The sequence below is a fragment of the Bos taurus genome, chromosome 7, assembly GCF_002263795.3.
Source record: "Bos taurus isolate L1 Dominette 01449 registration number 42190680 breed Hereford chromosome 7, ARS-UCD2.0, whole genome shotgun sequence".
Lineage (NCBI taxonomy): Eukaryota > Metazoa > Chordata > Mammalia > Artiodactyla > Bovidae > Bos > Bos taurus.
The window spans coordinates 6,318,623-6,340,839 of record NC_037334.1 but is presented as its reverse complement, the minus strand read 5'-3'; the positions used below and the strand labels follow the sequence as shown (position 1 = coordinate 6,340,839).

The 22,217-nt window shown below is 43.2% G+C and overlaps 1 long non-coding RNA gene across 1 annotated transcript; it reads left to right on the top strand.

The window, feature by feature from the left end:
* Positions 1–4,056: 4,056 nt before the first annotated feature.
* On the top strand, positions 4,057–10,028 carry LOC132345679 (uncharacterized). The gene is made up of 2 exons (XR_009495147.1): positions 4,057–4,712; positions 8,114–10,028. It is a non-coding gene; the product is annotated as an uncharacterized lncRNA (long non-coding RNA).
* The last annotated feature ends 12,189 nt before the right edge of the window (positions 10,029–22,217 follow it).

Below are 22,217 nucleotides of genomic sequence, written 5' to 3'. Positions count from 1 at the left end.
AAAGCGTCAATTCTTCGGTGCTCAGCTTTCTTCACAGTCCAACTCTCACATCCATACATGACCACAGGAAAAACCATAGCCTTGACTAGACGGACCTTTGTTGGCCAAGTAATGTCTCTGCTTTTGAATATGCTATCTAGGTTGGTCATAACTTTTCTTCCAAGGAGTAAGCGTCTTTTAATCCGTCTCGAATTCCATTCTGCCCTTCTCTCTTTAAAAAAAAAAAAAAAAATTTTTTTTAAAAATCTAGTTGCAAAGAACAGAGGCTCCTCTCTGGTTGTGGGGCATGGGCTTCTCATTGAGGTGGCTTCTCTAGCTGTGGAGCACAAGCTAGGGCACACGGGCTCAGTACTGGCAGCTCCCAGGCGCTAGAGCATGGGCTCAGTAGTTGTGGCACTGGGGCTCAGTTGCTCACAGCATGTGGAATCTTCCTGGACCAGGGATCAAACTTGTATCCCCTGCATTGGCAGGCAGATTCCTATCCTCTGCGCTAACAGGGAAGTCCTTTGCCTTTCTCTTATAAGGACATGTACTGGATTTAGAGCCCATCCTAACATCGGAGCTGATCTCATTCAAGATTCTTAATTATGTCTGCAAAGAGCCTTTTCTCAAATAAGGTCACAGTCACATGTTCCAGGGGTGAGGACTTGGACACACCTTTTTTGGGGGGGTTCTATTCAGTCCTCTACCATGAGTCTATGATACATAGAGTGACTGATGAGGTCAAAGAGACAGGTAGGGTCTTTTTTTAAGAAGACTAGATTTTACTCTAAATGTTGGGGAAAGAGACTAAATAGTTTTCAACCGGAGATGCCACCAGCCGGCTGAGACAGGGAAAACAAACTTCAGTGGATCAAGCTGGAGACAGGAAGATGAGCGGAGAGGCGATGGTAGAGCCTGGACTGGGTGGGAGGCTCCTGAAGGGTCGAACTGGGGACAAACAGGAGGAATTGAGAATAACTCTGGGTTTGGGGCCTGAACAACTGAGTGAATGAATGACCATTAATGAGATGGAGAATACTGGGGGCCAGTCAGATGGGCCAGGAGGGAGGTATTGGTCATCACCCCCATACTGTAGCTGAGTCTCAGAGAAGGAAGGGCTTGGCCAAAGTCATGCATGCATGTTTAGTCACTCAGTCTTGTCCCATTCTCTGCAATCTTTTGGACTGTAGTCCACCAGGCTCCATGGGATTTCCCAGGCAAGAAAACTGTAGGGGTTGCCATTTCCTCCTGCAAGGTATCTTCCTGACCCAGGGATTGAACCTGTGTCTCCAATGTCTCCTGCACTGCAAGCAGGTTCTTTACCCACTAAGTCATATATATATACACACACACACACATATATATATATATATCACTAACTGAATTAACCACCTAGTGTGTGTCCTCCAAACCCATGTATGGTGGCTTGAATTGTGTCTCTTCATAGAGATGTTTGATTCAAGTCCTAATCTTTGTTACCTGTAACTATGATCTGACTTGGAAATGGGGTCTTTGCAGATGTTAATCAAGTTAAGAAGCGGTCATAACTGGATTAGGGTAGATGATGTCCTTGTAAGGGAAGGGAAAGCTGGGCACAGGCGCATAGGAAGGACATCATGTGATGATGGAGGCAGAGCTTGGGTGATGTAGCCCCAAGCCAAGGGATGCCGTGGAAGCTGGAAGAGGCAAGGAAGGACTTCCAGCATCTCGAACTGGAAAAGAATAGATTTCTGAGAATGTTCATGGTGGCCCAGTGGCTAAGACTGTGCACTCCCAATGCAAGGGGTCTGGGTTTGATCCCTGGTCAGGGAACTAGCTCCCACATGCAACTAAAGGTCTGGCATGACCCTGCACGCTGTGACTGAGACCCAGTGCAACCAAGTTAATTGAATAAATAATAAATATATTTTTAAAAAAGGAATAGATTTATGTTGTTTTAAGCCACCTTGTCTGTGGGACTTTGTTATAACAGCCCCAGCAATCCAGTTCACCAAGCTTTGTCCACCACCACCATGGTGTGACCTGGAGCAGCGAGCTCCACGGCTCAGCCTGCTGGCACTGTGACAACCAATATGACAGAATGTAGAGGCAGAAAGCCCAAGAACAAGGTGCTGATCAGATTTGGTGCCTGGTGATACCCCAGTTCCTGACTTGCAGACAGTTGCCTTTTTGCTGTGTTCTCACATGACCTTTCTTCTCTGTCTTTCTCTTAGAAGGACACTGATCTTATCATGAGGGGCCTACACTTTTGACCCAATCACCTCCCAAAGGCTCCTAGTCACCTCCAAACACTATCACAAGACAGGTAATTTTATGTGTCAACTCAGCTGGTTGGAGGGATGGCCCAGGTAGCTGGAGAAAGGGGTGTGTCCATGAAGGTGTTTTCAGAAGAGATGAGCATCTGAACTGGTGAACTGAGTAAAGCAGATGGCCTTTGACAACACATTTGCGTCTTTCCAATCAGCTGAGGCCTTGTTCAGGTCAGTTCAGTTGTTCAGTCATGTCTGAAGCTTTGTGACCCCATGGACTGCAACATGCCAGGCTTCCCTGTCCATCACCAACTCCTAGAGCTTGCTCAAACTCATGTCCATCGAGTTGGTGATGCCATCCAACCATCTCATCCTCTGTCGTCACTTCTCCTCCTGCCTTTCAATCTTTCCCAGAATCAGGGTCTTTTCCAATGAATTGGTTCATCACATCAGATGGCCAAAGTATTGGAGTTTCAGCTTCAGGATCAGTCCTTCCAATGAATATTCAGGACTGATCCCCTTTAGGTTGGACTGGCTGGACCTCCTTGCCATCCAAGGGACTCTCAAGAGTCTTCTCCAACACTACAGTTCAAAAGCTTCAATTCTTCGGCGCTTAGTTTTCTTTATATTCCAACTCTCACATCCATACATGACCACTGGAAAAACCATAGCTTTGACTAGATGGACCTTTGTTGGCAGAGTAATGTCTCTGCTTTTTAATATGCTATCTAGGTTGGTCATAGCTTTTCTTCCAAGGAGTGTGCATCTTTTAATTTCATAGCTGCAGTCACCATCTGCAGTGATTTTGGAGCCCCCCAAAATAAAATCTCTCACTATTTCCATTGTTTCCCCATCTATTTGCCATGAAATGATGAGACTGGATGCTATGATCTTAGTTTTCTGAGTGCTGAGTTTTAAGTCTACTTTTTCACTCTCCTTTTTCACTTTAAGTAGAGCAAAAAAATAGGAAGGGCAAATTCACTCTCCTTGCTTGAACTGAAATATCCATATTTTCCTGCCCTTAGACATTAGTACATCTGACTTTTTTTTTTTTTTTTTTCATTTGCCACATCCTGCAGCATGTGGAATCTTACTTCCCTGACTAGGGATTCAACCTGTGCTCCTTGCATTGGAAGGAAGTATGGAGTCAACCACTGGGCCACTAGGGAAGTTTCTGATTCTTGAATAATTTGTTATGACAGCCTCAGAAAACTAATATGCCCACTGAACAAAATCCTAAAAGGACCTTCCCTCCACACCATGACCCTGGAACAGAATTGCAACTAGATAAGTGAATGACAGGCCTGTTCTGTCTGAATGCACACATGGGCACTTGTCACTGGGCAGTCACACATTTTTTTCTTTTAAACCAAACATTCCAGACTGTTTCCTGAAGGGATGCACATTTTTCAAAACCCTATAAAGCAAAGGCTTTTGTTTGTGTATCTTTCAGATTTTTTAACATTACAAAAGTAGTACAACGTGGATAAGTGAATCACTTTGCTGGGAGCCCAAAATAAGAAATCTAAAACAATTAAAAAGGAAAAATGAAAACTACAGGGAATTCCTTGGTGGTCCAGTAGTTAGGACTCTGCACTTTCACTGCCGAGAGTGTGGATTCAATCCCTCACTGGGGAACTAAGATCCCACAAGCTGCATGGTGTGGCCAAAAATGTAAAATGAAATGACATAATATAACGTCACACAAAATAAAAAGAATCTGTTATTTAAAAAGGACTTCCCTGGTTGTCAGGAAGCATTTAACAGGAGGCTTCCTGTGTGCTGTTTTGAATCTGTCAGGAATCCTCTGCTCCTTATTAATTCCTGAATATTCAGGAATTAAGAGGAGAGGCAAGCCTCTCCAGGGACTGAGGAATCCAGGCATTTCCTTCATTAGCATTTCTATATGGTGATAAATACCCTCCTCTTTCTTGTGAACCATACGGTAAAAGTGATTGTTTACAACTCTCTCTCTTTAATATGGATCGCCTATGTTTTGTAAGTCTTGAATTTTAATCTTTATCTTTGCTGAGAATAACTACTTTGTAAGACAGTATATATGCCCACATCATGTTGATTAAAACACCTTTGCTCCATCAGAGCTCTGGTCCCCGTGTCTGTCTTTCTCTCTCTCTCTCTCTCTTTTTCAGGCTGATCCCCTGGAGCTCTGCAGAGGCTCTCTGAGTTCACTTCCCTGCCTGGGCTTCTAAGACCCTCTCGAGAAGGTGCTCTTCGCCTTCACCCCATCGAGAGGGCGTCTGAGGCCTCCGTGAACAGAGCAAGCCCCGTGCAGGGGCTTCATTGGCTTTCTGTGTAAACCAAGGAATATCAGCCTCTTTCTCTCCCTTACCTTCTTATCGTCAACTCCGGACCACCAAGTTCCGGTCCATTAAAGGACCTCAACAAGTGGCACCCAGAACAGGGACTTGGTGCACATAGGCAGATTCTTGGACGGAGTGACCCCAGGGCCTATTGAGGCCGGTAAGTACTAAGACATGGGTAAAAAGGCTGGAAAGCCCCATCACTTTTCTACTTTAATTCATCACTTATTTAAAGTTCAGGGATCTAACGAAATGCATGCTGATTTTTTAGCTAGATTAGAAACTGCTATTTCCCGTAGTGTATTTGGAGAAGCCAAAAGGCAACTAGAGAAATTACTTGCTTATGAAAATGCAAATCAGGAATGTCAAAAAGCTATAGCTCCAATTCGTGAGATGGGGACGATTATTGATTATTTGAAGGCTTGTCGCGATCTAGGATTAGAAACTCAAAAGATGCAAATGGTAGCTGAAACAATCGCTGCTGCCTTAAGAAAGGGAAATAAAGGATGCTTTACATGTGGAAATAAGAACCATTTAAAAAAGGACGGCCTTAAGAAAGATAAAAAAAAAAAAGAAAAGAAAAAATATATAAAAATTAAAAACCTCCAAAAATCTGCCCTCACTACCATTGAGGAATGCATTGGGCCAAAGATTGTAAGTACATTGAAAGAAAACCTATTCCGGAAGACTCCAAGCAGGGACCCCCAGGTCCCCTTCAACAAAAACCTGGGGCAAATTCCATCTTTTACCTGAAACCCTCAACATCTGGCAGTGCTGCCATCAATACACCAGCTTTGTTTTTAGAATGAGCTCTATTTAAATTCAAATTCTCATGAACTGAAAAATATTAAATATGTATAATGTTTATTTAAATACAAATATAATTTAAATGTAATTGTTTGCTAATCTAATTAAGACATGTCTTAAGTCATCAACATTATATAATACTTTTATTATGCCTAGGTTTAAGGTAAACTAAATTTGTCAACAAAAAGGTAACTATATATATATATATATATATATAAATGCATAAATGAGATAAAAACTTTTAGATAAACTCTATTAAAAATAATTATATTTTTAATAGAATAATCTATTATTATAATCTAAAATAATCTCTTAAGGTTGGGATAACTTAAATTTCTAGAGTTGTAGTAAACTAAATAATAAAAGTTTATTAAATAGCTAGGTCATTTCCAAATAAAATAAGATTTTAAAACATTAATTAGTAAACATTAACTTCCTCTTACAAAAAGTTTTTCTTACAGAAAAACTAAAGAGATTTTAAAATATTAATAAATATATAATGTATTCAGTTCAGTTCAGTGGCTCAGTCATGTCTGACTCTTTGCGACCCCAAGAATCGCAACACGCCAGGCCTCCCTGTCCATCACCAACTCCTGGAGTTCACCCAGACTCACATCCATCGAGTCAGTGATGCCATCCAGCCATCTCATCCGCTGTCGTCCCCTTCTCCTCCAGCCCCAATCCTTCCCAGCATCAGAGTCTTTTCCAATGAGTCAACTCCTCGCATGAGGTGGCCAAAGTACTGGAGTTTCAGCTTTAGCATCATTCCTTCCAAAGAAATCCCAGGGCTGATCTCCTTCAGAATGGACTGCTTGGATCTCCATGCAGCCCAAGGGACTCTCAAGAGTCTTCTCCAACACCACAGTTCAAAAGCATCAATTCTTCGGCACTCAGCCTTCTTCACAGTCCAACTCTCACATCCATACATGACCACTGGAAAAACCATAGCCTTGACTAGACGGACCTTTGTTGGCCAAGTAATGTCTCTGCTTTTGAATATGCTATCTAGGTTGGTCATAACTTTCCTTCCAAGGAGTAAGCATCTTTTAATCTCATGGCTGCAGTCACCATCTGCAGTGATTTTGGAGCCCCCAAAATAAAGTCTGCCACTGTTTTCACTGTTTCCCCATCTATTTCCCATGAAGTGATGGGACCGGATGCCATGATCTTAGTTTTCTGAATGTTGAACTTTAAGCCAACTTTTTCACTCTCTACTTTCACTTTCATCAAGAGGCTTTTAAGTTCCTCTTCACTTTCAATATACAATATATTCTAATATATTCTAATGTATAATATATTGATGTATATATAAATATAAACATATATTTATATATATAATAAATATATATTATAATATGATATAATAAATATATTCACCAATCTATAAAATGCTAATATACAAGACACTTCATAGTTGCTAAGGAAAAGTAAGATATATGATTTTAATAAAAAGATATAAGATATGACAAACTCAGATATACATTCCACATTTTTCCTGGGGACCACTGCTCATTTAACAAACAATACAATTATTAAAATAACCTGGAAATATGACAAGCCTATTTGGACATAGTGGCCCCTCACGAAAGAGAAATTACAGGCGGCTAAAGAACTTATAGATACACAACTAGAATTAAAGCATATTGAGGAATCTTGGTCTCCTTGGAACTCCCCTATTTTTGTTATAAAAAAGAAATCTAACAAATGGCGTCTCCTAACAGACCTTAGAAAAGTTAATGCATCTATGAAACCTATGGGTGCATTACAACCAAGAATCCCATCACCTACCACTATTCCTCAAAATTGGTATATTATTATTATTGATTTACAAGATTGCTTTTTAAATATACCTTTACACCCTTTAGACCGAGAGAGATTCACTTTCTCTCTCCCTTATCCTAATCATATTGGACCTCATAAACGGTACCAATGGAATGTACAGCCACAAGGGATGATGAATTCTCCCACCATGTGTCAGTACTACGTAGCCAAAGCCCTTGAGCCTGTGAGAAAGCAGTTTCCTAACTTTCTTGTTATTCACTATTTGGATGGTGTATTGTTTTTGGCTCCATCTATCTTAAAAACTGAACATGTGTTTGATATAGCTCAACTATGCTTTAAAAACTCTAATCATTGCCCCTGAAAAAATTCAAACCTCTACACCTTACCATTACTTGGGGTTCGTTGTTAATAGGCAACGCATTACTCCCCAACTAACTTAGATCCATACTGATAAATTATCAACCTCAAATGATTTTCAAAAGCTCTTAGGTGATATTAATTGGATTAGACCTTCTCTAAACATTGCTAATCATCAACTGAATAACTATTTAATACTTTAAAAGGAGATCCTGATTTAAATAGCCCTCGTTCACTTTCTCAAGAGGCACGAGAAGAACTCTGGTGCAAAATAAATTACAAAAACGATTTCTTACTCACATCAAACTAGATTTACCTCTAGAACTGTTTATACTCCCCTCTCCTATATTTCTAGACACTTTAAACAATTTTTACAATCTTTTCCTATTATCCATTTACAAGTATTCTTTATAATCCACAGACACAAGACATAGTCAAACAAACACATCACACACTAAAGTTACAAATAAAGAAATTAAATAAGGGGGAATACACGGGAACACTACTGTCTTCGTTATCTAAAGCAGACTTCACTAGATTCCAACATATTTCCTAAACCTATAACTATTGTTAATACAGCTTTATTTGTTTTAAAGTTTTTAACGTCTTCTTAAGATTCGACCCAAGGGGGCCCCCGGTGTTCAAAATGGAGATGAAACAAGAACCCCTGGAAGAAGAAATTCCAATACGGGCTATATCTGCTTTGAAGATCTCCAGAAAGCACCGCCCTTGGGGGCATCACCCCAATGATCTTCCCACTTGGGGACAAATAAAAACCCTTACTAATCGAGCTGAAAATTTGGTCTCTCACAGGGATTGCCTCCAAGTCCTGAATACATTGTCCTGGCAATGCTCAGTCTTTTGGCCTGTACCTTCCCCCGGCTCAAGCTCGGACTAATACCCAACCCCCCTCTATTACTGGTGGTTGAATGGACAGAGAGAGGACCAATCGTTTCAACTAATGATTCTATACATATGCCTTCTCCCTAGTACAGGAAAGGGCCCTCACACCCTGGGCAGGAAAGAAAACTAATTAACATTTCTTTAGGTTATGAAGTCCTTCCCTTGTGCATGGGCACAGCAGAATTGTGCATAAACATCAGCCGACAAACTTGGGCTTTCCTCCTGCCTCCAAAAGAAGATTTTCAGACATTGCTTGGATCATTTACTGCCCTTTCTTTGTCTGTAAACCATGTTTATACTACTGAGACTTTAGGGAAAGAGTTAGGGAAAGAACAAAGAACATTATGCAAAGGGTTTACTTATAAAAACTTTACTTATACTCCCGTTTGTTGGGACAAATGTCAAACCAAGTCAAGAAAATCAATGTTTGTGGCTAATCATACAATTGTTGATTGGGGACCCCATGGTATGTGGTTATCTGACTGCTCAGAGGATATTACCAACACTGTGTGTGATATGGAAGGTCATGGACACCACGATGGAACATTACTATGACAAAGGACTTCTTGAGTGGCTTGACGGTGGATTAGCCCCACCTCGTCCTAGGATCGTCCTCGATAAACAGAGTGGGCCTGAACAACGGGACATTTGGAAAATTTGCTGCACGCACCAGAGCACGGAAAAACTTGGGACTTGGACTGGACATTTCATAGGGACCAGTCGTGGTCATAGTAACTATTTCTTTTGCTATCATCAGTCATATTTTATACAGGCCTGTGTCTTACTTCCTTTTGTTATAGCCATAGAAAATTTACAATTTAATAAGACTTTTACATTCTGTAACTTGTATTAATTGCAAACTATACACCTGTCTTAATCCTTCTATTTCTTTAAGCTACTCAGTTTTGTGTTATTCCTGTTCAATTCAATCATAGTGCCTACAACTGGGAACAAATCAAATTTCATTTACAAAATATACATGATAACACCTCTCTGAATGTACAATTACTGCAAAAGAAATCTTTAACACTTTTTCTAAAAATCTGCTCTCTTCCCCTAATTTGGAAACTTTAGCTGAACAAATTAATTGGGCTGGACCCACGCGGATGGTTTCAAAGTATTATCCACAGTATCAGGTCTGGAACTGTAACTTTGGTGATTGTCATGATAATTATATTTGTTGTTTACTGTCGCTTTTCTATAAGGTTGGTTAATACTAACCAAACTCATTTGGTCAAGACCGTTTTTTACAAATATAATAAAATAGGGGGAATTGTCAGGAAGCCTTTAACAGCAGGCTTCCTGTATGCTATTTTGGATCTGTCAGGAATTGTCTGCTCCTTAATTCCTGAATATTCAGGAATTAAGAGGAGAGGCAAGCCTCTCCAGGGACTGAGGAATCCAGGCATTTCCTTCATTAGCATTTCTATATGGTGATAAGTACCCTCTTCCTTCTTATGAACCATACGGTAAAAGTGATTGTTTACAACTCTCTCTCTCTTTAGTATGGATCACCTATGTTTTGTAAGTCTGGAATTTTAATCTTTATCTTTGCTGAGAATAACTACTTTGTAAGACAGTATATATGCCCACACCATGTTGATTAAAACATCTTTGCTCCATCAGAGCTCTGGTCCCCGTGTCTGTCTTTCTCTCTCTCTCTAACCCTCTCTCTCTTTTTCAGGCTGATCCCCTGGAGTGCAGAGGCCCTCTGAGTTCACTTTCCTGTCCAGGCTTCTAAGACCCTCTCGAGAAGGTGCTCTGCGCCTTCACGGAGGCGCCTGAGGCCTCCGTGAACAGAGCAAGCCCCGTGCCGGGGCTTTATTGGCTTTCTGTGTAAACCAAGGAATATCAGCCTCTTTCTCTCCTTTACTTTCTTATCGTCAACTCCAGACCACCAAGTTCCTGTCCATTAAAGGACCCCAACACCTGGTGGCTTAGATGGTAAAGAATCTGCCTGCAGTGCAGGAAATGAAGGTTCAATCTCCGGACTTGGAAGAGGTTTTTTTAAAAATGCAAAGTATAGAGAAGCGTATGAAGTGAAAGGAGAGTGAGACTTACTTCCTCTCATCCATAACGTGCCTTCCCGGAGGTAACCACTATGAACAGCCTTATTATTATGCACATATGAACATAGGTGAGGCTTCCCAGGTGGCGCCAGTGAGACTTGGGTTCAATCCCTGGGTTGGGAGCAGCCCACTCCAGTATTCTTGCCTGGAGAGTCCCATGGACAGAGGAGCCTGGTGGGCTAGAGTCCATGGGGGTCACAAAGAGTCAGACATGACTGAAGTGACTTAGTATGGATGCATGAACATATGTGGAGAAAAAGTTTCTATTTTGACCAAAAGGGACTCATCCAACATGCACCCTTTGGCATCTTGCTTTTGTCGCATAATAATATAACATGGACACCTCAGCACAAAGCCTTGAAGATCTAGTTCATTCATTTTCATGGCTGCATTGAATTCTACCAAGTGAATGGTTTATACTTTATTTACACAGTTTCCTAAGATGGATGTCTACACTGTTTCTAACTTTCCATATTACAACTTAAGTTGGGCAGTGGAACCAGACTACCTGGGTTCAAATCCCGCCTCTGTCCATTTCAAGTTGGTTGATTAGTTATTCACTGCTGTGTAACTAACACCCCCCAAAACACAACAGCTTAAAACAGCAAGTACTAGTTATCCACAGTTTTAGGAGCAGAAATGTGGGAGTTCAGCTCAGTAGTTTAGGCTTGGGGTCTCTAAGGAGGCTGCAATCAGATGTCAGCCAGGGCTATAGTCATGGAAGGCTTCAGTGGTACTGGAGTATGTGTGTGTGTGTCTTAGTCGCTCAGTCGTGTCCAACTCTTTGTGAATCCATGGACTGCAGGACGCTAGGCTTCCCTGTCCTTCGCCATCTCCCAGAGCTTGCTCAAACTCATGTCCACTGAGTTGGTGATGCCGTCCAATGATCTTGTCCTCTCTCACTCCCTTCTCCTCCCGCCTTCAATCGTTCCCAGCATCAGGGTCTTTTCAAATGAATCAGTTCTTCGCATCAGGTGGCCAAAGTATTGGAGCTTCAACTTCAGCTTCAGTCCTTCCAATGAATATTCAGAATTTATTTCCTTTAGGGTTGACTGGTTTGATCTCCTTGCAGTCCAAGGGATTCATAAGAATCTTCTCCAACACCACAGTTCAAAAGCATCAATTCTTCCACGCTCAGCGTTCTTTATGGTTCAACTCTTATATCCACACACGACTACTGGAAAACCCATAGCTTTGACTATACTTACCTTTGTCGGCTTTCCTGGTGGCTCAGATGGTAAAGCGTCTGCCTGCAGTGCGGGAGGAGAAGGCAATGGCAACCCACTCCAGTACTCTTGCCTGGAAAATCCCATGGACGGAGGAGCCTGGTAGGCTGCAGTCATGGGGTCACTAAGAGTCAGGCACGACTGAGCGACTTCACTTTCCCTTTTCACTTTCATGCATTGGAGAAGGAAATGGCAACCCACTCCAGTGTTCTTGCCTGGAGAATCCCAGGGATGGGGGAGCCTGGTGGGCTGCTGTCTATGGGGTTGCACAAAGTCGGACACGACTGAAGCGACTTAGCAGCAGCAGCAGTGCAGAAGACCCAGGTTCGATCCCTGGGTTGGGAAGATGCCCTGGAGAAGGAAACGGCAATCCACTCCCATACTCTTGCCTGGAAAATTCCATGGACTGAGGAGCCTGGTGGGCTACAGTCCATTTGGTCGCAAAGAGTCGGACACGACTGAGCGACTTCACTTTCACTTTCACCTTTGTTGGCAAAGTAATATCTCTGCTTTTTAATACACTGTCTAGATTTGTCACAGCTTTTCTTCCAAGGAGCAAGTGTCTTTTAATTTCATGGCTGGGGTTACCTTCCGCAGGGATTGTCAAAGTGAAAATGAAGCCACTCAGTCGTGTCCAACTCTTTATGACCCCATGGACTCTAACCCAACAGGCTCCTCCATCCTTGGGATTTTCCAGGCAAGAATACTGGCTTGTGTTGCCATTTCCTTCTCCAGGGGATCTTCCCCACCCAGGGATCGAACCTGGGTCTCTCGCATTGCAGGCAGACTCTACTGTCTGAGCCACAAGGGAAGCTAAAGCTAGCACAAGGAGCCGGGATCGTTTGGGGTGACGTGCAGAGGCAGCAGAAACCAACGAAGTGAAGAAAGGGGCAGGAAGGCGATCACCTGGGGCCGGACCGCCCCGCCCCACCTGCGGTGAGGACGGCTGACAGCCCATGCTTGGCCCATGAGGGGCACGGCGGAGGCAGTGGTGGCGCAGAGGAAAGAGGGGGAGACCCCAAAATAAAGTCTGTCACTGTTTCCACTGTTACCCCATCTCTTTGGCATGAAGTGATGGGACCGGATGCCATGATCTTTGTTTTCTGAATGTTGAGCTTTAAGCCAACTTTTTCACTCTCCTCTTTCACCTTCATCAAGAGGCTTTTTAGTTCCTCTTCACTTTCTGCCATAAGGGTGGTATCATCTGCATATCAGGTTATTGATATTTCTCCCGGCAATCTTGATTCCAGCTTGTGCTTCATACAACCCAGCATTTCTCATGATGTACTCTGCATATAAGTTAAATAAGCAGGGTGACAATATACAGCCTTGATGTACTCCTTTCTCATTTTGGAGCTGGTCTGCTGTTCCATGTCCAGTTCTAACTGTTGCTTCTTGACCTACATGCACGTTTCTCAGGAGGCAGGTCAGGTGGTCTGGTGGTATTCCCATCTCTTTAAGAATTTCCCACAGCTTGTTGTGATCCAACAGTCAAAGGCTTTAAGCATGGTCAATGAAGCAGAAGTAGATGTCTTTCTGGAACTCTCTTGCTTTTTCTATGATCCAGCGGATGTTGGAAATCTGACCTCTGCTTCCTCTGCCTTTTCCAAATCCAGCTTCTACACATGCACACACTGTTACCTCTGCTTTATTCTGTTCAGTAGAAGCTGGTCATTAAGTGCAACCCACACTCAAGCGGAGGAGAATTAGTGTCTACTTTTTGAGGGGATGACCATCAAAGAGTTTACAGTCAGATTTAAAAACCACCACACTGTGCATCTGGCCAAGTTATTTCGCCTTTCTTTTCTCCACTTCACCTGCTGAAAATGGAGATAAAAACTAGCACCTGATTATTGAATAGGTTAGAAAGAGTGACAGGTTAGTATCTGTTACTAGGCAAACACTCAGGGAGGGACAACTGTTTTATGTGCCTGGGATATGTCCCTTCTGCATGTCACTTTCGTAGCAAATTATGCTGTTGGTTTAAGAATGGTTGAATCTCACTAGGGAATGGGAGAAGAAATTTGCCGGTGAAATGACTGACAAGAGATTAATGCCAAATAGCTCACACAGTGCAATCTAAAAAAAAAGCAAACAAATCAACAACAACAAAAAATGGGCAGAAGATCTAAACAGACATTTCTCTGGGACTTCTCTGGTGGCTCCATGCTAGAGACCACAATGTAAGAGACCCCTTGCAATTCTGGAGATGAATGTTCAGCCCCTGCATCAGGACAATCCCCTGGAGGAGGAAATGGCAACCCACTCCAGTATTCTTGCCTAGAAAATCCCATGGACAGAGGAGCCTGGTAGGCTACAGTCCATAGGGTCACAAAAGAGTTGGACAGGACTTAGGGACTAAATAACAGCAACAACATGGCAATTCTGTGTTTAACTCTGTAATGAACTGTCATAGCAGCTAAAGCATTTTACATTCCCATCTAGCAGAGCTCCAAGTTTTCCATATGCTCATTCACACTTGTGATTTTCTACTTTTTTTTATTACAACTGTCCCAGTGGTTGTGAGATGGTGTCTCACTGTGATTTTGATTTGCAAATAAATGCTATTTTTAAGTAATTAAAAAATCGAAATCAATGCAAACAAAAATCCGTGATGAACAAAATATCAGAATCTTAATGAAAACAGGATTCTGCATTTGTATACTCATTTCACTCACTTCACTGTTTTCTGTTTGTTGGTTTATTTTGTTTTTTGTTTTGGCTTTTTTGGGAGGGTCACACTGCCCCATTTGTGGGATCTTAGTTCCCCGACCAAGATCTAACCTGGACTCCCCGCAGTGAAAGTGCAGAGTCTTAACCACTAGACCACCAGGGAATTCCCACCTCTCCGTATTTTAAATTGTGATATTTAATTTATGTAGGTTTTTCTGTGCTGATTTTGATTTCCTAAAAAATATTGCATGGAAATATTTTTATCCTTTTACAACAATTTAAAAAATATTATTTATCTTTACCACTTTGTTCTTTTTTTATTAAATTTATTTATTTTAATTGGAGGTTACAGTATTGTATTGGTTTTGCCATACATCAACATGAATCCACCACGGGTGTACACGTGCTCCCCATCCTGAACCCCCCTCCCACCTCCCTCCCCGTACCATCCCTCTGGGTCATCCAAGTGCACCAGCCCCGAGCATCCTGTATCATGCATTGAACCTGGACTGGCGATTCGTTTCTTATATATTACACGTGTTTCAATGCCATTCTCCCAAATCATCCCACCCTCTCCCTCTCCCAGAGTCCAAAAGACTGTTCTATACATCTGTGTCTCTTTTGCTGTCTCGCATACAGGGTTATCGTTACCATCTTTCTAAATTCCATATATATGCGTTAGTATACTGTATTGGTGTTCTTTTGGCGTCCCTGAACCCAAATGCCGCACCCGTAGCAGCCGGCATCTCTCATGCGTTCTCAACCCACTCCGCACCCTGTTCAAGTTCACGAGGCAGGCCCAGCTATGACCTCCAGGGGGCGCTGCTGCTCTGCTCAAACTCAGCCCAGCACCTTCCATGCTAAGCGCTGGATTCAGTTTATTGACGTCTCCTAGTGGGAAATAGATGGGGAAACAGTGGAAACAGTGTCAGACTTTATTTTTCTGGGCTCCAAAATCACTGCAGATGGTGACTGCAGCCATGAAATTAAAAGACACTTACTCCTTGGAAGGCAAGTTATGACCAACCTAGATAGCATATTCAAAAGCAGAGACATTACTTGGCCAACAAAGGTCCGTCTAGTCAAGGCTATGGTTTTTCCTGTGGCCATGTATGGATGTGAGAGTTGGACTGTGAAGAAGGCTGAGCACCGAAGAATTGATGCTTTTGAACTGTGGTGTTGGAGAAGACTCTTGAGAGTCCCTTGGACTGCAAGGAGATCCAACCAGTCCATTCTGAAGGAGATCAGCCCTGGGATTTCTTTGGAAGGAATGATGCTAAAGCTGAAACTCCAGTCCTTTGGCCACCTCATGCGAAGAGTTGACTCATTGGAAAAGACTCTGATGCTAGGAGGGATTGGGGGCAGGAGAAGAAGGGGACAACAGAGGATGAGATGGCTAGATGGCATCACTGACTCGATGGACGTGAGTCTGAGTGAACTCCGGGAGTTGGTGATGGACAGGGAGGCCTGGCGTGCTGCAATTCATGGGGTCGCAAAGAGTCGGACACGACTGAGCGACTGATCTGATCTGATCTGAGACCAGATTCCTCCTCTGTAAGATGGAAATGATAACGTTAGGCTTGCGGGATGGCTGAGCAGCCTTGGAAATGCCCTGCCCAGGACTCAGTCCCGACTCAGTACACAGTGATAATCACGACTATTTCCTCAGAGTGCAGATAGAAGAATATTTTACAATTTTACTACAGAGAATTTGAAAACCTCATAAAAGTAGGCAGACTGGTATAATGAGTTCCCAGCCCCAGCCCTGACCACCATCACCCCCTGGCCAACTGTACTCCATCCACCTTGCCTAGGATTATTATTTCAAGGCAAATCCCAGTCCTTCTGTAAATACTTTGAGTCTCTAAAAGATAAAGACTTGCAGGGAAGGCGGGGGCGGGGGGTACTAACCACATTACTATTATCATGCTTTAAAACCTTTGCCAAGAATTTTTGAATACACAGATTCCAATATAGCCGGAAAAGGAGTGGGGTGCCTCTCAGTTCCATCAGCCTCTTGTCAAGAGAATGTGGGCAAATTGTTGAACTTCTCTGGTTTATTTTCCTCATGAGGCAACCAGGGTAGCATGTGCCTTAGGGCCCGTGTGCCACAGCTACTGAGCCCACAGTCTAGAGCCGGTGCTCCACAATAAGAGAAGTCACAACAATGAGAAGCCCTCGCACTACATCTAGAGAGTGCTGCTGCTAAGTCGCTTCAGTCGTGTCCGACTCTGTGCGACCCCATAGACAACAGCCCACCAGGCTCCCCCGTCCCTGGGATTCTCCAGGCAAGAACACTGGAGTGGGTTGCCATTTCCTCCTCCAATGCATGAAAGTGAAAAGTCAAAGTGAAGTTGCTCAGTCGTGTCCGACTCCTAGCGACCCCATGGACTGCAGCCCACCAGGCTCCTCCGTCCATGGGATTTTCCAGGCGAGAGTACTGGAAAATCCCGTGGACGGTGGAGCCTGGTCACTTATCGAAACTGGAGAAAGCCCTCATGCAACAGTGAAAACCAAGCATAGCCAAAAGTAAATTTTTTAAGAAAAGAAAAGCAGGGTAGCAAACTGAAGTCCTCAGGTCACTGGGAATATTGGTGACAGTATGTGTATTAATACCTGCAACTTCAGAGTCCCTCGAAATACATTAATATGACTATGTACATATGTAAAAACAAACTTGTGCTTCAGTTCAGTTCAGTCCCGCAGTTGTGTCCAACTCTTTGCAACCCCATGAACTGCAGCACGCTAGGCTCCCCTGTCCATCACCAACTCCCAATGCTTACTCAAACTCATGTCCATAGAGTCAGTGATGCCATCCAACCATCTTATCCTGTGTTCTCCCCTTCTCCTCCTGCCTTCAATCTTTTCCAGCATCAGAGTTTTTTCAAAAGAGTCAGCTCTTCGCGTACGGTGGCCAAAGTATTGGAGTTTCAGCTTCAGCATCCGTCCTTCCAATTAACAGGACTGATTTCCTTTAGATGGACTGGTTGGATCTCCTTGCAATCCAAGGAACTCTCAAGAGTCTTCTCCAACACCACAGTTCAAAAGCATCAATTCTTTGGCGCTTAGCTTTCTTTATAGTCCAACTCTCACATCTATATATGACCACTGGAAAAACCATAGCCTTGACTAGACAGACCTTTGTTGGCAAAGTAATGTCTCTGCTTTTTAATATGCTATCTAGGTTGGTCATAGATTTTCTTCCAAGGAGTATGCATCTTTTAATTTCATGGCTGCAGTCACCATCTGCAGTGATTTTGGAGCCCAAGAAAATAAAGTCTCTCACTATTTTCATTGTTTCCCCATCTATTTGCCACGAAGTGATGGGACCAGATGCCATGATCTTAGTTTTCTGAATGTTGAGTTTTAAGCCAACTTTCTCACTCTCCTCTTTCACTTCCATCAAGAGGCTCTTTAGTTCTTCGCTTTCTGCCATAAGGGTGGTGTCATCTGCATATCTGAGGTTATTGATATTTCTCCTGGCAATCTTGATTCCAGCTTGTGCTTCATCCAGCCCAGCCTTTCTCATGATGTACTCTGCATATAAGTTAAATAAACAGGGTGACAATAAACAGCTTTGATGTACCCCTTTCCCGATTTGGAATCAGTCTTTTGTTCCATGTCCAGTTCTAACTGTTGCTTCCTGACCTGCATACAGATTTCTCAGAAGGCAGGTCAGGTGGTCTGGTATTCCCATCTCTTTCAGAATTTTCCACAGTTTATTGTGATCCACACAATCAAAGGCTTTGGCATAGTCAATAAAGCAGAAGTAGATGTTTTTCTGGAACTCTCTTGCTTTTTCCATGATCCATCAGATGTTGGCAATTTGATCTCTGGTTCCTCTGCCTCTTCTAAATCCAGCTTGAACATCTGGAAGTTCACAGTTCACGTACTATTGAAGCCTGGCTTGGAGAATTTTGAGCATTACTTTACTAGCGTGTGAGATGAGTGCAATTGTGTGGTAGTTTGAGCATTCTTTGGCATTGCCTTTCTTTGAGATTGGAATGAAAACTGACCTTTTCCAGTCCTGTGGCCACTGCTGAGTTTTCCAAATTTGCTGGCGTATTGAGTGCAGCCCTTTCACAGCATCATCTTTTAGGATTTGAAATAGCTCAACTGGAATTCCATCACCTCCACTAGTTTTATTCGTAGTGATGCTTCCTAAGGCTCATTTGACTTCACATTCCAGGATGTCAGGCTCTAGGTGAGTGATCACACCATTGTGATTATCTGGGTCATGAAGATCTTTTTTGTACAGTTCTTCTGTGTATTCTTGCCACCTCTTCTTAATATCTTCTGCTTCTGTTAGGTCCATACTATTTCTGTCCTTTATCAAGCCCATCTTTGCATGAAATGTTCCCTAGGTATCTCTAATTTTATTGAAGAGATCTCTAGTCTTTCTCATTCTGTTGTTTTCCTCTATTTCTTTGCATTGATCACTGAGGAAGCCTTTCTTATCTCTCCTTGGGTATTCTTTGGAACTCTGCATTCAAATGGGTGTATCTTTCCTTTTCTCCTTTGCCTTTATTTAGCTTCTCTTCTTTTCACAGCTATTTGTACGGCCTCCTCAGACAGCCATTTTGTTTTTTTGTATTTCTTTTTCTTGGGGATGGTCTTGATCCCTGCGTCCTGTACAATGTCACGAACCTCCATCCATAGTTCATCAGGCGCTCTGTCTATCAGATCTAGTCCCTTAAATCTATTTCTCACTTCCACTGTATACTCATAAGGGATTTTATTTAGGTCATATCTGAATGGTTTAGTGGTTTTCCTTACTTTCTTCAATTTAAGTCTGAATTTGGAAATAAGCAGTTCATGATCTGAGCCACAGTCAGCTCCAGGTCTTGTTTTTGCTGACTGCATAGAGCTTGTCGATCTTTGGCTGCAAAGAATATAATCAATCTGATTTTGGTATTGACCATCTGGTGATGTCCATGTGTAGAGTCTTCTCTTGTGTTCTTGAAAGAAGGTGTTTGCTGTGACAGCATCACAAAACTTGGCAAAACTGTTAGCCTTTGACCTGCTTTGTTTTGTACTCCAAGGCCAAATTGTCCTGTAACTCCAGGTAGCTCTTGACTTCCTCCTTTTGCATTCCTGTCCCTTATAATGAAAAGGACATCTTTCTCGGGTGTTAGTTCTAGAAGGTCTTGTAGGTCTTCATAGAATCATTCAACTTCAGCTTCTTCAGTGTTACTGGTCAGGGCATAGACTTGGATTACCGTGATATTGAATGGTTTGCCTAGGAAACAAACAGAGATCATTCTGTCATTTTTGAGATTGCATCCAAGTACTGCATTTCGGACTCTTGTTTACTATGAGGGCTACTCCATTTCTTCTAAGGGATTCTTGCCCATAGTAGTAGATATAATGGTCATCTGAGTTAAAGTCACCCGTTCCAGTCCATTTTAGTTCACTAATTCCTAAAATGTCAGTGTTCACTCTTGCCATCTCCCGTTTGACCACTTCCAATTTGCTTTGATTCATGGACCTCACATTTCAGGTTCCTATGCAATATTGCTCTTTACAGCATCAGACTTTACTTCCATCACCAGTCACATCCACAGCTGGGCTTTGTTTCTGCTTTTGCTCAGCTTTTTCATTCTTTCTGGAGTTATTTCTCCCCGATCTCCAGTAGCATGTTGGGCACCGACTGACCTGGGAAGTTCATCTTTCAGTGTCCTATCTTTTTGCCTTTTCATACTGTTCATGGGTTACCAGGTAACTTGTGGTTGCCAGAGTAGAAAATGGGGTGGGGTGTGTGAAATGGGAGATTGATATATACACACTGTGATGGTGTTATTTGCGAAGTTGTGTCCGACTCTTGTGACCCCATGGACTGGAGCCCACTAGGCTCCTCTGTTCATGGAATTTCCCAGGCAAGAATATCGGAGTGGGTTCCCATTTCCTTCTCCAGGGGGTCTTCCTGACCCAGGATCGAACCCACGTCTTCTGCATTGCAGGCTGATTCTTTTCCACAGAGCCACCAGGGAAGCCCAGCACACTACTATACATAAAATAGATAGCTGGTAAGAATCTACTGTGTAGCACAAGGAACTCTACTTGTGCTCTGTAATGACCTACATGGAAAAAAATCTTAAAAAGGGTGGATTTACGTATACATATATAACTGGTTCACTTCACTGTACAGCAGTAATTAACACAACACTGCCAATCAACTATGGTGCAATAAATATTTAAAAAATAAAAGACAAAAAATAATTTAGAAAATAATATGGCTATGGTAACATGAGCTTCCCAGGTGGCACAGTGGTAAAGAATCTGCCTGCCAGAGCAGAAGATGCAGGAGATGTGGGTCTGATCCCTGGGTTGGGAAGATCCCCTGGAGAAGGGAATGGCTACCCACTCCAGTATTCTTGCCTGGAGAATCCCATGAACAGAGGAGCCTGCTGGGTTGTGGTCCACAGGGTCTCAAAATCTGCTAACCCTCTGAATGGTAACCCACTCCAGTATTCTTGCTTGGAGAATCTCATGGACAGAGGAGCCTGCTGGGTTGTGGTCCACGGGGTCTCAAAGAGTCAGACACAGCAGTGATTGAGCAGGCACGCCTGCAACATGGGTATAGTCACAGAGTGGAGGGATGGCTCTCAACCAGGAGCAGGAGGTGGGGACGCTACCACACAGGGCATACTTGGCCAGGTCGGAAACATTTTTGAGAGGGGTGGTGCTACCGGCATCTAGTGTGTGGAGGCCAAGGATGCTGTTCAATATACCACAGTGTACAGAATGGCTCCCCAACAAAGAATGATCCAGCTCCAAAGTCAGTAGAGCCAAGGCAGAGAAACTGTGTTCTAGAGACTTGGAGTTCGTTAACTGTTGCTGAAACTTTGACAGTTGGAGCCTTTGATTCCTGACTCTGCCACTAGTTGGGTGGACGAGGTGGTAATAAAAATATTGCAGAAAGGGGAACCCTTTCGAGGGCCCGAGAGTGGGCTCTTGTTAACACTTGAGAATGAGTTGTCCAGGAGATACACGTGCTGACAAAACAAGAGAATTTATTGGGAAGGGGCACCCTGGAGGAGAGCAGGAGGGAAAGGAAAAGTTGAAGGATTTCTCTGCCATGTGGCTCCCACCTTCAAGTTTTACGGTGATGGAATTAGTTTCGGGGTTATCTCTGGCCAACATTCTGAGTCACTGTCCTTCCTGGTGGTGCCTGCATTACTCAGCCAAGATGGATTCCAGCGAGGTGGATTCTGGGAGGTTGGTAGGACATGTGGGCATCTCCTTTTGACCTTGCCCAAGTTCTTCCTGTTGGTGATGGCTTGTCAGTTCCATGCTCCTTACCAGGACCTCCTGTCACAGAGTAACTCACACAAATGGTTATTACAGTGCCTGGCCAGGGTGGGCGTCTCAGTTAGCGTTTCCCCTACCAAAAACAGCCTTTAACAGGATCTCTCCGGTGGTCCAATGGCCAAGATTCCTTGCTCTTAATGGGACGGGGCAGGGAGGGGCCGGAGTTCGATCCCTCGTCAGGAAACTGGATTCCACGTGCCGCAAGCAAGAGTTCAGGTGCTCCCACTGAAAATCCTGCATGCCGCAATGAGGCTCAGTGATTTCCTGTGCTGGGACTAAGGCCTGGCACAACCAAATAAAAATAAATAAATGAAAATAGCAATTAATCACACCAGGCATGATGCTAGCCTCACAGTCTCTGTAAGTACATTTCATTCTCTCACCCTCCAGGAAGGTGGTTGAGAAAATTTAGGCCCAGGGAGGCCAAGTGGCCTGAACAAGGGGCTGCATCTCTTTGGACCTCATTTCCTTCATTGGTGGCCTTCCCTGGTGCCTTAGACAACAAAGAATCTGCCTGCAATGCAGGATACCCAGGTT